This window comes from Rhinolophus sinicus, chromosome 16 (genome assembly GCF_057876585.1).
Source record: "Rhinolophus sinicus isolate RSI-liver-muscle chromosome 16, RSI-T2T, whole genome shotgun sequence".
NCBI lineage: Eukaryota > Metazoa > Chordata > Mammalia > Chiroptera > Rhinolophidae > Rhinolophus > Rhinolophus sinicus.
The window spans coordinates 114,142,413-114,157,570 of record NC_142516.1 but is presented as its reverse complement, the minus strand read 5'-3'; the positions used below and the strand labels follow the sequence as shown (position 1 = coordinate 114,157,570).

At 35.7% G+C, this 15,158-nt stretch overlaps 1 protein-coding gene across 13 annotated transcripts in view; it reads right to left on the bottom strand.

Moving 5' to 3' along the window:
* TENM3 (teneurin transmembrane protein 3) overlaps nt 1–15,158 on the bottom strand; it is a 2,441,918-nt gene that overhangs the window by 678,522 nt on the left and 1,748,238 nt on the right. The gene's annotated exons all lie outside the window — the stretch shown is intronic.

Sequence of the window (15,158 nt, the reverse complement as noted above, 5' to 3'; positions counted from 1 at the left end):
AATAAATGAAATATATAAACTGGAAGAAAACTTGATCTGATGTTTTATATGGATGATTTCAGTTCTGAAACTCTTTAAAATTTAAGAGATACATTATAACATGGGATTGATGTTGATTTATAACAATCAAACAGAAAACACTTATTAACAATCATAAAAAGAGTTTGTGGCCACCCTAGCAGTGTGTTAAGCAAACTTTATTTCATGTATCCATGTAATTTTTAGCTTTCTGTTTTTTTTCTAGTAACAAAAGCGAGGAATTTATATGGCTTATTTATCTTTACAAAGAGTAAAATGTGAATTTATGTAAGACCCTCCAAATTTCATCTTGTTTAAAGCCTCACTCATCTCTGTCCCTGTTGTTAATTCCAATTACACATTATGATAATGAGATTAGGGTGAGATACATTTTATGTCACATTGTATTCCCAGAGCTCAGGATTATGTGTACATACTACTGTGTGACTTTACAAATATTTGTTTCTGGTTCTGTTGAAGCAAAAAATGCATGAATTTCTTGTTTTTGCATTTTACTTAGTCATTTTAAACAGCAATCACATCTAAAATGAATCCATTCCTTGAGTTTCTCATTTTAGCCTAATAGTCCTTTAGCAGTTTCTAAGCATCGAACAATCAGTCCAATTCCCTATGTTCCATTTCTTTACCTCTTCTCACCCTATATTAAGAAACAAACAAACAAACAAACAAACAAACAAACAAAAAACACAAAAAACATACATGGAGGGTGTAAGATAGGCAAATATAAATCAGAAATTACTTTGAGCTTTTGAATGTGTTGATTAAGATAATTGATATCATTATCAGAAAAAGAGAAGCAAAGAGAAATAACTGGTTTTTCAGAAAGCTAGTGTGCTTGTTTTTTAAGCTATGGAGGGGCTGGATCAATGTCTAGTTAATATACTAGCTGAAAATGTTGAGTTATAGGGTTGGGAGTTATGGAATGGATGTGACTTCAAGAGATGGGGAGAAGCTGGTCTACACTTGAGGAAATATCTACATGCAGGGTGTTGGGGGGTGAAGAGACAGGAGCTCTAGGGGAAAGAGAAAGGGATCGAGGAGTCACATTAGAGGCCATGGAAAGAGATTGTTGAGAAAAAAAAATAACTGGTCAACAATATTAAATGCTATCGGTAAATTTGAAAGAATGAGAACTGTGTGAAGATCATAGGATATGATTTTGAAAAACACTTGTGAATTCTGAGACAGATATTTTGGTTAGAGAGAGGGTCCAAAAGTCAGCTAACAGGAGGAAGAAAGCTAGATCATGATGAGAAGAGGGAAAAAAAAGCATGGTAGAGTTGGTGGAAATGTTTTCTGGCAGCTACTTTACTTTGGTTGCTTAAGGAGGAATCATCCCGAGCACGCTAATAAATTGGAAGGAAAGACCAATGACAAAGGAAAGGCTGCAGATGGTAGAGAAAGGTGAAATGGGGGGTTGAAGTGGGTATCTGTGCATGAGAGAAATTAAGACCAAGGGTAGATGGGACATTTGGCTGTAAAGGAGGAGAGGTGCGATTCCATTTAAGGCAGGAAGGAGAAAGTCATTTGTTAAGATGACCGTGGGTGGATTTGATGACTTGAGACACTGTAAAATGTGGAAAAGAAAACTGAAAAGCTGTTTGGGCATATGATTACGTGTTAAAAATAAATTAACACAAAAGGTCATGTAGGGATCCAGTGGAGCTGAATAGGCTAGCTTTACCCTGGACCTAGTGGGAAGATTTTCATCAGTTTCCCAAGAAAGTCTGCAGGAGCCACCCACCAGCTGAGAAAAGAAAAGGTGAAGCTCACCCAAGGTTGGGAGTTATGCTAGGCAACAAACTGGAAAGTCAAGGAGGCACACAAGATGTGGAAAGGGTAAAGAACTGGATGATTTCGGAGACTGGGCTGGATGTTTCAACTGGTTGACTAAGACCTTTCTTCTTTCCCCCCTTCTCTCCCTTCCTTCGTCTGTCTGTCTGTCTGTCTGTCTGTCTGTCTATCTATCTATCTATCTATCTATCTATCTATCTATCTATCTATCTATCTATCTATCTATCTATCTAATCTGATTTACTGAGTGCTTGCTTTCCTCTAGACTTTGGCTAGGCAGCAGCCAGGAAAAGACAGTGGCTCTTAGATCACAATTTTGTAGAGGGGATGAGGTTACTTTCTAGTACATTTTTATCCATAATCATGTCAGCAACATCATCTCTCCCAGGTTTTCTCTCTATATATATAGATATATAAAATGATCTGCACACATTATACCACACATATATGACACACACATAGATATACACACATCCGTGGTGTTTGTGCATGCATGTGTGTATAAAATTATATATACATCATTCTATATATAAAATATGTATTATATCTGATATATACTTTATATACGTACATATGTCTGTCTCTCATACACACATCTTTACAATGGCATCATTCATATGTGTCATCTCTCACATTAATCATCTGATCTTTTCACACAGGGGATACCTGACATAGGATACCATATACATGTCCTCCGTATTTTCACCTTACAACCTTCCTATTTCTTCAGACTGCTGCTGTGTATGTGTCTGAGAATGCTGTTTGGCAGCAGTGTTCCTCTCGTATAGCAAATCACTGCTACAGATGAACCCAAATGAAGGGACCTTTCTACAAAATATCACAGGATAGGCGGAGAATGAGGAGGCATCCTGGAATTGGAAATGGTTTCTCGAGCAGAGAAAAGTAATTCAACTCTGGTATGGGGTAATCTGTGCCCACTGATCACTATTCCTTTATTTAAAAAAAATCATCTTTTAATCAAGAAAATAGAATTCAAACATCTCACAGAATTTGTGTTTGAGCTGCTCTGCACTGGAAGAAAATGAGCTGGAGGAAACGCTTTAGCACTCTGTAGTATAGGACATGTCTGATGGCTCCTGAAAACCCGAGATTTTCAGGAGGTGTTCCAGGATTTCTAAAAAGTTGGATTTGAATTTTATCTTCTAAAATGTATATTTTAGTTTCTTGCAGATACTCCAGAAGTTTATAACTCTGCATTGGTCTTGAACTCAAGTCCGTGTGGGTCTTTTCACATGTAATTGTTGATGTGTGACCCCTAATACATAGCTTACATGTAACAAGTTCAATGAAACACAGGATGGGCTCAGGCCTCCAGCTCTGACACTAACATTCAGTGTTTTCACAGCACCTGCTGCTTTCAGGCTGTTGTTATTTTTATTGCTACTTTTCCAACTCATGTTGATAAGACTGCAAGTATAGGTTCTGAAACCAAACTGCCTGTGAATGGACTGCAGCTCTGACATGTAATGGCTATGCTTGCATAACCATGAGCAAGACCTAAATCTCTCTGCCTTGATTACTTTACCTTTAAAATGTGTATCAGATAAAACTTTCCCCCGGGTTTGTTATGAAGATGAGTGAATTATTTGTAAAGCACTTGAGTGCTAGCTACTATTTAAAATACTTTTTTAATTCTAAGTTACAGTTATTTATATTTATATATTAAAACAGTTTTGTCTTAGTCAGCTGAAATCATTGTTTTTAAGACCAGGAACAGATTCTTTATCGGTAATAGAAAATTTTAAATAGATGTTTTTAAAGGGATGTTTAGACTGATTGGATTCAAAATAAAACTAGTCATATTCTACTAGAACCAACTAACTTCTCAATTAGTATAGACTATCCCAAAACAAACAATATGGGATGGAACAACTGTTCTGAAAATGTTCATGCAAAATCAGGAAGAGAAAGTATAACGATAATTTTTTGTCATTAGGTTTCATCTTTTAGGGTGATTAAAATTCTCTGAAATCCTCAGTGTCTTTATATAATGAATATACTCCTACTCCCCACCCATTTTCAATTTTATCTTGAAACAAAGCACAGTGAGCAAGACAATAAGATGCAGATTCTTTCCATGTAAACTGATTAGATTAACACCATAGGAAAAATGTATGCAAACAAAATGTAAATATGCCAATGAAAATAGACAAATAACACCATTCAAAGAAAGCTGCTGCCTTGCTCTTAAGATTCTTAATTTTCTGCTCACTCCTGCAGAAAATTATTAGATCCTATTCTGCTGATACCAGACAATTAACTACTATGAAAATACAATTGGTATAAAAGTTTGGTATTCTAGTCCAGAGAAGAATCTAAAACTGTGCTTACATTATATTTGATAAAGAAGTTTAGAGATGAAGACAGTTTGAATTATATACAACTGCAGAATAAGAGTATAGACATGTAGAACCCTCTTATTCTTATTTTTCTATCCTATTATTATAGATAAGTATGAGGAAGCTTCTTTATGAAAATACAAAACAAGTAAGATTTAGATTAGAGGAGTTTTTCACACAATATGAAATAAACTGTAGAAACAATACAGTGAGGTCCGTTGACTGTCAAAACCGTTTCAAAAAGCAAATTGAGCTTGTTACAAGAAATATCAGCAAGATCAACAAATTACTTCACTAAGTTGTGGCTGAGAAATACTTAAGGAATTTTTTCTAATCAGCATAATTAATAGCATTTTTGGGGGTCTCACTTGCCATTTTAACATTAGAAACACATGAAAGCAAGCATGGTGGCTCCTATGCAAAGTACTTCATTCAAGGTGCCTTGGCAGGCTGGAAAGTTAAGACAAGCTAATTGAAATGCTAGCCTCTTATTTATGTACTCTTTGTTCTGCAAATATGATTGTGTGCGTATTATGTGTCAGGCACGGTATTAGGTTTTGGGGATATAAGGATGTGCAGAGGCAGACTCAGCACAGCCCTTGTCTCCATTTTGCTGAGATATACATTAATCAAATTATCACACAAATAATGCTGTATACATACAACAATGGTAAGTGCTATAACACCACAGAGCAGGAAGACCTGAGAGGCTCCGAGAAGGCTCTTTGAAGAAGTTAGTAGGATTTCCCTGGGCTTGGTGGAGCTAGAGTGAGAAATGGGAGTGGAGAACCTTTTAGAAAGAGGGAAGAACTTGAACAATGGCCTTGTGATTGAAGGGAGAATGGTGAGTTTGAAGAACTGAGAGAAGGCCAGTGTGGGGTGTCAGAGCCATGGGCTTGGGCTCAGGTGATGCAGAAGAGGTTGGGACATCAAGAAGGGGCCAGACCAGGCAGTATGTGTGTCAGGCACATTAAGCATTTTAATTTTTATCTTGAGACAATGGGAAGTTTCAAAGGGATTAAAACAGGAGACATTCTGTTCTGAGACTACTATGACGACATCTTGTGGACTCTGCAATAGCCAATGCAGAAGCAAGAGAAACAGGAAAATGAGAGATGCTCAATGTGGATGAAGAATATTGGAAGGATTCAGGGGAAATTTAGGGGGAAAGATTAACACTAGTCAATAGATAATGTCACACGCATGTTAAATGTGCAGAATTTTCAGAGTTCTGTGCATTCTACTGGTGGTGAATTCCAGAATTTATGTTCTCATAAATTCTGAAGTTTCTAAACTGAAAGTGTGTTACCTGTCTTGAGGATGAATGCTAGCATTAAAATGACAAGTGAGACCAAAATATGTTATTGATTTTGTTGATTAAAATAACATTAGATACTTCTCAGTCATAACATCATTGAACTAATTTATTTTGCTGATATTTTTTATAAGAGGCTCAATCTGCTTATTTGGGTTGTATTACCATGTTTCCAATTTCATGTAAAAAAGCAGTAATGAAATATAAACTTTGGACTAAACATGTAATACAAAATAATTGAAATAAACCAAACTGAATTATTTCTAACAGAAAAAAAATCTTCAGATTTCATGATATCTGAGACTTAGAAAAATGTCTTTGTAGAATATCTCATGATTTATAAGACGTAGTTGGAAGGTGTTTTCTGCCAAACATTGAAGTTAAAATTTAAACTGTGTGAAACCTGTTAACCAACTCCCCTCAACTTGAATATTTATCCAGTATAAAGAATGTGAGTAGTTGTATATTATGAATGATCCAACAAAACCTCAATTTTCTACTATTTATCTTTGAAACTTCTGTTAGTTCATTTGAACATTAAAAAGTTAAAAATATTCAATTTCAATACATTTTCTTTTTACAGCTCTCATTTTCATACAAATGTAAGGATTATCTGAGCACATTTTAAATATTCCATGTAAATCTCATGGTTTTTACTAATAAAAATTACAGTTCATTTTATAAATCAGTTGTCAAGATTTAGCTTAAATTATTTCTGAAAGAAGGTTGAGTATAAATATCACATAAATATATAACAAATAACCATCAAGACCCAACCCCCTCACACAGAAGGTAGTAAATATTTCATACTTTCACAATTTACTTTAATTGTGTTTTACTGTCCTCTCTTCCACCCCCATTATTAAACTCTTGCTGGATGGATGTATTTAATATAAACATTTAAAAAACTCACTTTATTATAAGCAAAACAAATACAAATTACAACAATGTCTGCCTTATTTACTTATTTTTGTAAAGAAGTATTTTGGATTTTTAAGGAGAAATATTTCTCTTAGAATCCTGATTCTGCATTTTTTCCCCTGACCAATAGTTAATTTTTTGAAGGCTGCCTTTCCCCCATATCTACAGTTTACATTCAATGTTTTTTTCATTATTAACAACATCTTTCAAAAAAGAAATGTATAATCATGAGTGCATTATTGTAATGTTCTCTTACAGTGGAGTAAAATAACTTGACAGTACAATAGCAATAAAGAATTGCCCCCCTCAATAGAAAGTGCCTGTATTGTAGACCCATGTAGCTCCATGACCTTCATGGAGCCTGGAATGCTTCTAAATGGTTTTATTATCAATATACCATATTCATGAGAGTATGACAACCAAGGATTACAATCACAATGATTGTTGGAACAGACGATATCTTATACCACTAGAAATTATATAAATGAGAAAAACATTTATTTGCTCTTTAAAAATAAGCTTTCTTTGTGGCATATTGTCCACAAAATACTCCCGTCACAAAATATTTAAAACAAATACACAAATGAACAAGGCTTTTCACCAGGTTTGAGGTAGTACCTGCTGAGACACAATTTTCTGTGCACAGCGGGCCAATGATCGGTCGCAAACACTTAAGCCCACTGGTGCCATAAACCAAAAAGGGTCAGTCAGAAATTCCTCCCTGTGATATAATCTATGTTCAAGATTTGTCTGACAATTAGGGTAGTTCGATATCTTTCTTGATAAAAAAGCAAAAAAACAAAAATAGAAAAAACAAAAAACACAGATGTGTCTATCCAAACGGGGATGGGAGAAACCTGTCATAATTCTTTTGAGACAAACTCAAAAGCAAATGGTCTCCAGTCAGTATTTACCCTCCACACATATTCTCTGATTCAAGATTTTACAAATATAAGAGATTTGAAAATAAGTAGCAGCAACCCCAAATCCCAAATTCTTTAAATAACAAAGCTGATCAGTATCTTTAAATGCCTTCATGATGTGTGGAGTGCATCACTGTTACTAAGTGAAAAATGGGGGAAAAAGTTTAAAAGAGGAACGTTGTCTTAAATAAATGGAAGAACAACATTCATGCCATGCTTTCAGTGCCATTTCAAAGCTCCAAATAAGCTAAAACAAATAAACCACCCTCTCATTTTGACCTAGATTACTGTGTAAACAAAGGTACATATTCTTAATTTACATGAAAAGCAATTAGGCCTGCTGCTGACAGCGCTGTGAAAAACCCATCTGTGTAGGGCAAGCTTTTTAGACTTGAAAGAAATAAGCTGGTAGAGTTTTTTTTTTTTTTTTTTACATTCTCAGCCACTATTCACTTTGGGCCACAAATGCTATTAAAATTTTTAAACTGGTTTGAGTGAACATTATTATTACTGTTATACATGCTTAAAATATGTTTTTTTTTCATGTTTAAAATTATTTTATGATGCATACTTCGAGCCCAAATTTTGACATTTCATGATGGTGTTTTATATTTAAGAAATGACTAGAAAGTGCTATAATTTGTTTTTCTTCTTCGGAATGCTTTGTGAACAAGCTAGACTTCGCAATACAAAGGGAAAAATGAACTGGGAAAACCGTGGTAGGGATTACATTCATATTCATACTTATTCATATGTATTAAAATATGAATTTGTTAGCCTGAACATATTTTTAGAGTATGTTTATTTCTCTGTAAAGTTTTTAGCAATTCAGTAAGTGGATCTTTTCTTTTGGAAACTTATTTCTGGTTAGAAAGCTGGCACATGTTCTTTTCAATAAGTACACATTTAAGGGAGAAAGTAAGAGACTGACTACTCTCAACACTTTGATATTACATTTTCCTACGTAGATTTATTCATTCACCAAATATTCACTGTTCACCTATCATCCGCCAGAATACTCCTAAGTGATAGGGACACAGTGGTTAAGTAGGGTGAGAAGTCTAGACGACCATTTAAACAAATGAATGAATACATTATAATGATAAATTTTGACAAGTTCTTTCAGCGACAACAGTGATGTGCTATGGAAGGATATAACAGAGGGCCTATTGTAACCTTGGGTGTATTTTCAAGTTTTCCTGTAGAAGCTTGGGCGGGACGCAACTAAAAAGAAGTACTTAGGTGAAGTGGGAAAGAACAAAAGAGGAAGGGCATGTGAAAAGCTTTGAAATGACCAAGAACTGGAAGGACTGATAGGCAAGGAGGACACGGTACCAGGTGAGGCTGGAGAGCTGAGCAGAAGCCTGATTTCGTACAGCCTCGAAACCCACTGTGAAGTTTAGTTTTGTTTGTTATCCTGGGAGTGATGGGAAAATCACTGGAGGATTTTTAAGTTGGGAAGTGACATGATTCAATTCAAATGATCACTATGAATGATTACTTTCAAAACACAGCTAAACATGTTTAATACATTCCCAAAGCTTCACAAGACACAAGTTTCATGGCAAGTGGAAGCTATGCAGATTTCCGTAATGGAGCTGGTCAGAGATTCTTGGCTCTGCGCAACAGTTAAATTTGTTGGCTCCTTTCAGGCCTCTGAGTCTGATTTAACAAAGTAGAAAAAGCCAACTACATCTTTTTTCTACTATCATATTTCCAAGAATAATGAGGTCAAGACTACAGGTCAATTTTGGTTTGGAAGTAAAATGTCTAGTCCATTTAATTTTTAAGTCTTTGGTTTGATCCTTTCATAACAGAGCTGGTACATACAAGCAGGACAGTTCAGTGAAGAACATTGTGGGAACTGGTCTAAGTAATTCAGTTGGGGGTGTTGGTAATAAAATTTAGTGAGGACACTATATGTACAGAAGAGGAGAAACGTCCACAGGGTGAACAGTAGCTAGTCCACAACCTCTCATCTCATTCCCTCGTGTAGGACCTGAGAAGCAGAGGACAAGAGACAGCTTTTGCCAGAGGCACTGGAACCAAACAACCAGCCCACATGACACTGGCAAAATAGGGCTAATATTACAAAGAGAATGTGCGATTTTTATGTTCAGTTCCACAGGAATTTGGAGAGAGGGAGGGCAGATCACCTAATTGGGGGTGAGGTTGCTACAGTGGGGTTATGCAGCCAAAGAAACACCAACCAGCCATGAAAGCAATTACCTGGGGAGAGAAGTTTGAGAAGGGCCAGGGGAAAATTCATCATTATTATCATTAACCAGATAATCAGCTGAGGCAATAGGACAACTAAATCTGAGTTAGGCAGTTGGATAGCTTGTTTCATGTAGACCTCGCTGAGGTATAACTTTGATAGTTTGCTTTTGGTAATCCTGGGAGGTCGTAGATGTTTATATGATGGTTTGGACATTGCCCCCTACTCACTGGATGATGGGAGGAAAGTTTCTCAGTCTTTTACAATGAAAATCGGAATAAAATCCTCACAGAATTGTTGTAGAATTAAATGGGATGATGTACAACGTCTGGTACAAGGTGGCCACTTAGCAAATATTAACTATTGTTACATCTCAAAACTTCATGACAAAATTGTGACTTCTCTGTTTTTTCGTTTATACATCTATGCAATAGGAAGCACCAAACTGTTATATCAATCTTATTTGTGAAGCATGTAGAGTCTTAAAGAAAATACGACTTTTTCAACATGAAGTAGTCTGAAAAATACAATGGATGATTTCATCTAAGCTAGATAAATATTATTATTCTCATTATATAAAGGTCAGAGCGAATCAAAGAAATAAAGTAACTTGTCAAAGAATGTCAGAGCTTGAGATTAGAGTGCTGGCTTTTCTAGCTCCTATGACTACTGTTAGACAAAGGCTTTCTGAAGCAAAAAAAAAAAAAAATCCCCATCCATTCAAATCACTTCAAACACTTGAAATGATGACAACTCATCCAATTCTTTATTATTATTTTTTTCATTCAGCTCATGTCTTTGAATTAAACATAGTTAAGAAAAAAATAATACTACAAGCTTGTGTGATTCTGGCATTGGCTAATCAGGGTAGACAATTGCAGAGGATGGAAAGATCAGGATTCTCTACTTAGATTTGCAAGATGATCAGGAGAAAGTTAGCAATTCAGTCTCATACCACATGCATTAATTAATATTGAAAACCCAAAGAATCAGCACTACTGGAATAGAAATGAACAGTACTTTATCTAGGTATTCAAACCAAATAACTCCACATTCAGAATTAGATGTTCCCTAACTCCAAATGTTACAACATTATTTCCAGCTCTAGGCAAGTATGCAATGTATTTTCTTGCCTCACCATAAATTTCTTGTAGTTTGCATTATCCCTTGACATAATATCATAAGCTCCATACCTTGTTCAGAAGCTTTTAGACCTTTGTTCTGTTTTCTCTTCCTCTAAAGACACACAAATAAATCATAAAGTGTGCCTTCAGTTTGTAAAAGAGCAAGAGAAAATCATCTTAGTCAATCTCTCTGAAAATGTTCGTAGGCTCATAAGAAGTTTCAGTTGGGGCCTGTGTAAGTTTGTCACGCAAATAACAATTTATAGGATTCTATCACTCCCTTCACATGGTCTTCATGCAAAACTTGTACTAACTAGAAGAAAAATTCGTTTAAAAGCCTGCATCATTATTTTATCACACGAGAATACATTTCTTAGGTCCTTATCTAAATAAATTATGTAAGTATATCTGGATTTGATAATGTTGACGTAAACTTATTAATAAAGAGTTTATAGTGAAGAAATGATTCTTGGAGAGTATATTCTCCTTTTGAAACACGACAGGCTAAATATTGCATTCAAGTATAAACAGTGCCACTTCTTTCACTACAATACTAACCTTAATTACTATGTAATACTCAATCCAGAAAATAGTCCATTTTATTATATGTACCAGCAAATTTTCACTAGGTGTGGTAGAAGATTACAGACAAATAAACCTCTCAATCAACCTATGTTCGTAATCCACAAAGCTTCCTGCTTTTCTCATACCTATGTCTCGGCAGGAAGGGTGAAGCAGACCAGAGCTTGATCAGTAGAGATCACCATAGCTGGGAGGGTAGGGGACTGGATGTGGATGGGAACCCTGGAGAGGGAAAGAGGAACTGGGGAGCAGGACTGGGTATAAGGGAAATTGGCTAAAGGCAGCTAAATCCAAAACCCGCTTTGTGGTCTGTATCTAAAATCCACAGATGGCCTAAATTTGCATATCATCTTGTCTGCGATGGGAATATATATTAATTATAAGGAAAATGAGGAGGGGAAATTTGGAGGATTTTATGACTTTTGGTAAATGAATTCCTAATAGAATCCAGAAAAAATATGAAATGGCCCAAATTACAAACGCTTTGTTTTACATTTTAAATTGTTTGAAATTGTAGGTTAATTCATATGACATTGAAAATGATTGTTACTTTATATTTTTGAACATAAAGCCAATCAATGCTAGAAAAACAATCTAATACGAATACTAAAAACAAATTTCAAGATAATTAAAAAAAGAAAGAAAGCATCTAAATTTTATATGCTAATGGTTATGTTAATTGGCAAAGAAATGATTTTTGGTTTATGATGTAATTATTTAATGATATTATCGGTATACATTGGACCCAAAAACATATTTCTAATTCTCTGTTAAGCAAATAAAAGTTGTCTACTGAGAATGTTAGAGACATAAGCTTGGCTAGCAGATCTTACCACAATCTCTAGTTACACCTCAATCCTGTAATTGCTTTGCTCTCAAAAGTCCCACTAAAGCTGAGGGTTTCCCATATACCACATAGATCAGACTCAAAGACTTTTATGGGGGACATCAGTGGGGATGAGTACAAAGCAGTTATGAAAGCTGCCTTTATAAATATGGTGTTAGGTAAAAATCTAAACACAAAAACACGCCATGCTACAGGAAATGAAAGCAACTACTGTGATCCTACGAGAGAATGCAGAATTAAGTCTATTTTTCTAAATAGGGCAAAAAAGTTTTGAAACTTGTTTGTAAAACTTCTGTGGATCAGCTAATTTCAAGTGCCTCGAGTGTAGCACTAAAAAATTGAGAAATTCAAGGTTATCAAGAGAATAGAAAAATGGATACAATAATATTTTGTTTTATATAGCACATTTCTACACAGTACTTTATCTCAGTCACCTGTATAATACCACGTTGAAGGATAAATTTCTGTAAAACAGGGAAAAAAACACCCCACATTAAATTGAGTTATTAGAGAGGGATCTTTAACCACTCAGGTATTTAAGTGGCTGAAAATATCAGGTTCCCAAAATAAACAATGAAGATGAACTGATTTATGAAAGTATTTACTGATATAAGCCTAAGAATATTCAAGATTTTAAAAGAACAAATGTATGTTTCTAAGATAATGAAGATTTTCTCTAAAATACTAGAAAGTATGATTAAAATGGCATCTTAAAATTTGAAAATGATGCATTAAAAATGTAAAACAATGAAATTACTGGGGTTTTTGAACACCTGCACAAGAAACGACTGTGTTTGGTGATAGCTGCCATTTTATGAAATCTAGTAGGAAGTCCAAATGGAAAAAAACAAAGATGTTCAAGATGCTATTTTTAAGTGTGACTTTTCATTTTTCTCATGCTATTAACATTCTAACAAGAGGGAAGGCGATTTAAAGACTATAAAACCACCTGTCTGCCATTATGTAGCACTGAGTTCTCATTGTTAACAACGAAAGGGCCTTTGCAGGAGGGTGGGGGCAGCTGGGGGTGGTCCCAGAAGAGGCCTATCTCACACATAAGCCCTGAGACAGCTCCTGGCATCAGCTAACACTGCAAAGGTTGCCCTGAAACACAGCTTGTAGTGACAAAGTAGACAGGAAAAGTAGAGTGGAATTTAATTCCCTTAAATTCCCTTTTAAAAACGGGGTGTGTGTTGTGTCCCTTCATTTAACATCCTAAGTCTCACTTTGATTATTTGTAAGTACACTTCCTGTAATACTACTGGACCCTGCTTTTGGAGCAAACACAGCTGGGACTGGCTTGTTTGGCTTGATGAACTTTACCATTAATGAAACATTTTGTTAATTTCTCTGTGTGTCAGTTGGAGAGGCTGACACCTCAGGATGGGTCTTTGGTCTCAGGGCCTGCTCTCAAAGCGCAGACTTCTATACACACTGTTCTCCCCCCCTCCCTCGTATCTCATTAGGACAGGCTGCCTGGAGTTTAGAGAAGCTAAACGCTTCCCTCTTGCCCCTTCTGGACAGCGGCAACCTAGTTGTTTTGCGTCTCATCTCAGGATCAGCTTGCCTATGTCTTCCAACACGACAATTAGCTAATTTAATAAATCTAATTTAGTCTAATGTGCTGCTGTGAGAGTACCATAGAAGAGGTCCTATCATTACCTCGAGGTTCTTTCTTTCCCTGCAAGCATCCTTTTTTCCCCCTCATAAAATCTCAATTTTCATAATACATTTCTGGGAAATAATGGGCACACTCCCATTTCCAAAATGCAAATAAATTCCATTTTCTGAGCTCGTTTAGAGTCACTGGTGGTACCTGCCTAGCTGGTTCTAGTGAAGATGGTGATGTCTAGTTTAGGCTTCTGGGAAAGGGTTTCATGATTGATTCGTAATGTCCCCATAGGTTGAGAATGGAGGCCATATTTTCGCTGAACTTGCTGTGTTTAATAGAGCAGGAGGTTAATCGTAGGTAGCTGCCTAGATTGTCAGCATATTAGCTCACAATTTTACTAACTTTAGGGAAACCATATTTTTCAAAATTATATATAGAACACTCACAGAGAAAGGTTAGGTCTTACATTAAAATGAAAATAAAATTTTAGAGAAAAGTTGACTTATACTGGTCAAATTCAGAGTGCTCAGTTAATTGTATCCATGTCACGCTTAGATGCTGACCCAACAGATTATCCCTGAGCCTCATAGTTTTTCTTCCCAGAGGAATTTCTCTCAGTTCCAGATTGGTCCCTACCAGTCATTGACCTGCTGACTTTAGCATCAGAGGAGATGGGGAGGCCAGGAGTAAAGTGGACCAGAGGGAAAAAGGGACGAGAGTAGGAGAGAAAAAGATGCTGGAATAAGGAAAAGTTTTCAATGAATTCAAAGTAATGAAACTGATACTCTTCTGTAACTGGATGCCTTTCTTTGATGGCAATTGCTACGTGCATTGAACAAGGGTAATACAGAGTGATAAGACAGAAGCCACCCAAGGGAGCAAGTTTAGAGGACAGTACTTATTTGATTGTATGAGCTCTAGCATAACTACTAGGGGACAAAAAAATCAATGTTGTTCTTCCAGTTATACCTTATATCAAAAAGAAATGAAAATTTGCAAATCATATATCTGATAAAGGGTTAATATCCAAAATACATAAGGAACTCATACAACTTAATAGAAAAAAAATGTATTTAAAGATGGGCAGGGGACCTGAACAAGCATTTTTTTAAAGAATACATACAGATAGCCAACAGGTACATGAAAAAATGCTCAGCATCATTAATCATCAGACAGATGCAAATCAAAACGACAGTGAGATATCACCTTACACTTGTTAGAATGGCAATTATCAGAAAGATAAGAGATAACAAGTGTTGGTGAAATGGTGGAGGAAAGGGAACCTTGTGCGCTGTTGGTGAGTATTTAAATTGGTGCAGTCACCATGAAAACCATATGGACTTTTTCAAAAATTAAAAATAGAACTACCATATGATCTAGCAATTTCATTTCTGGGCATTTATCTGAAGAAAACAAAACTAAC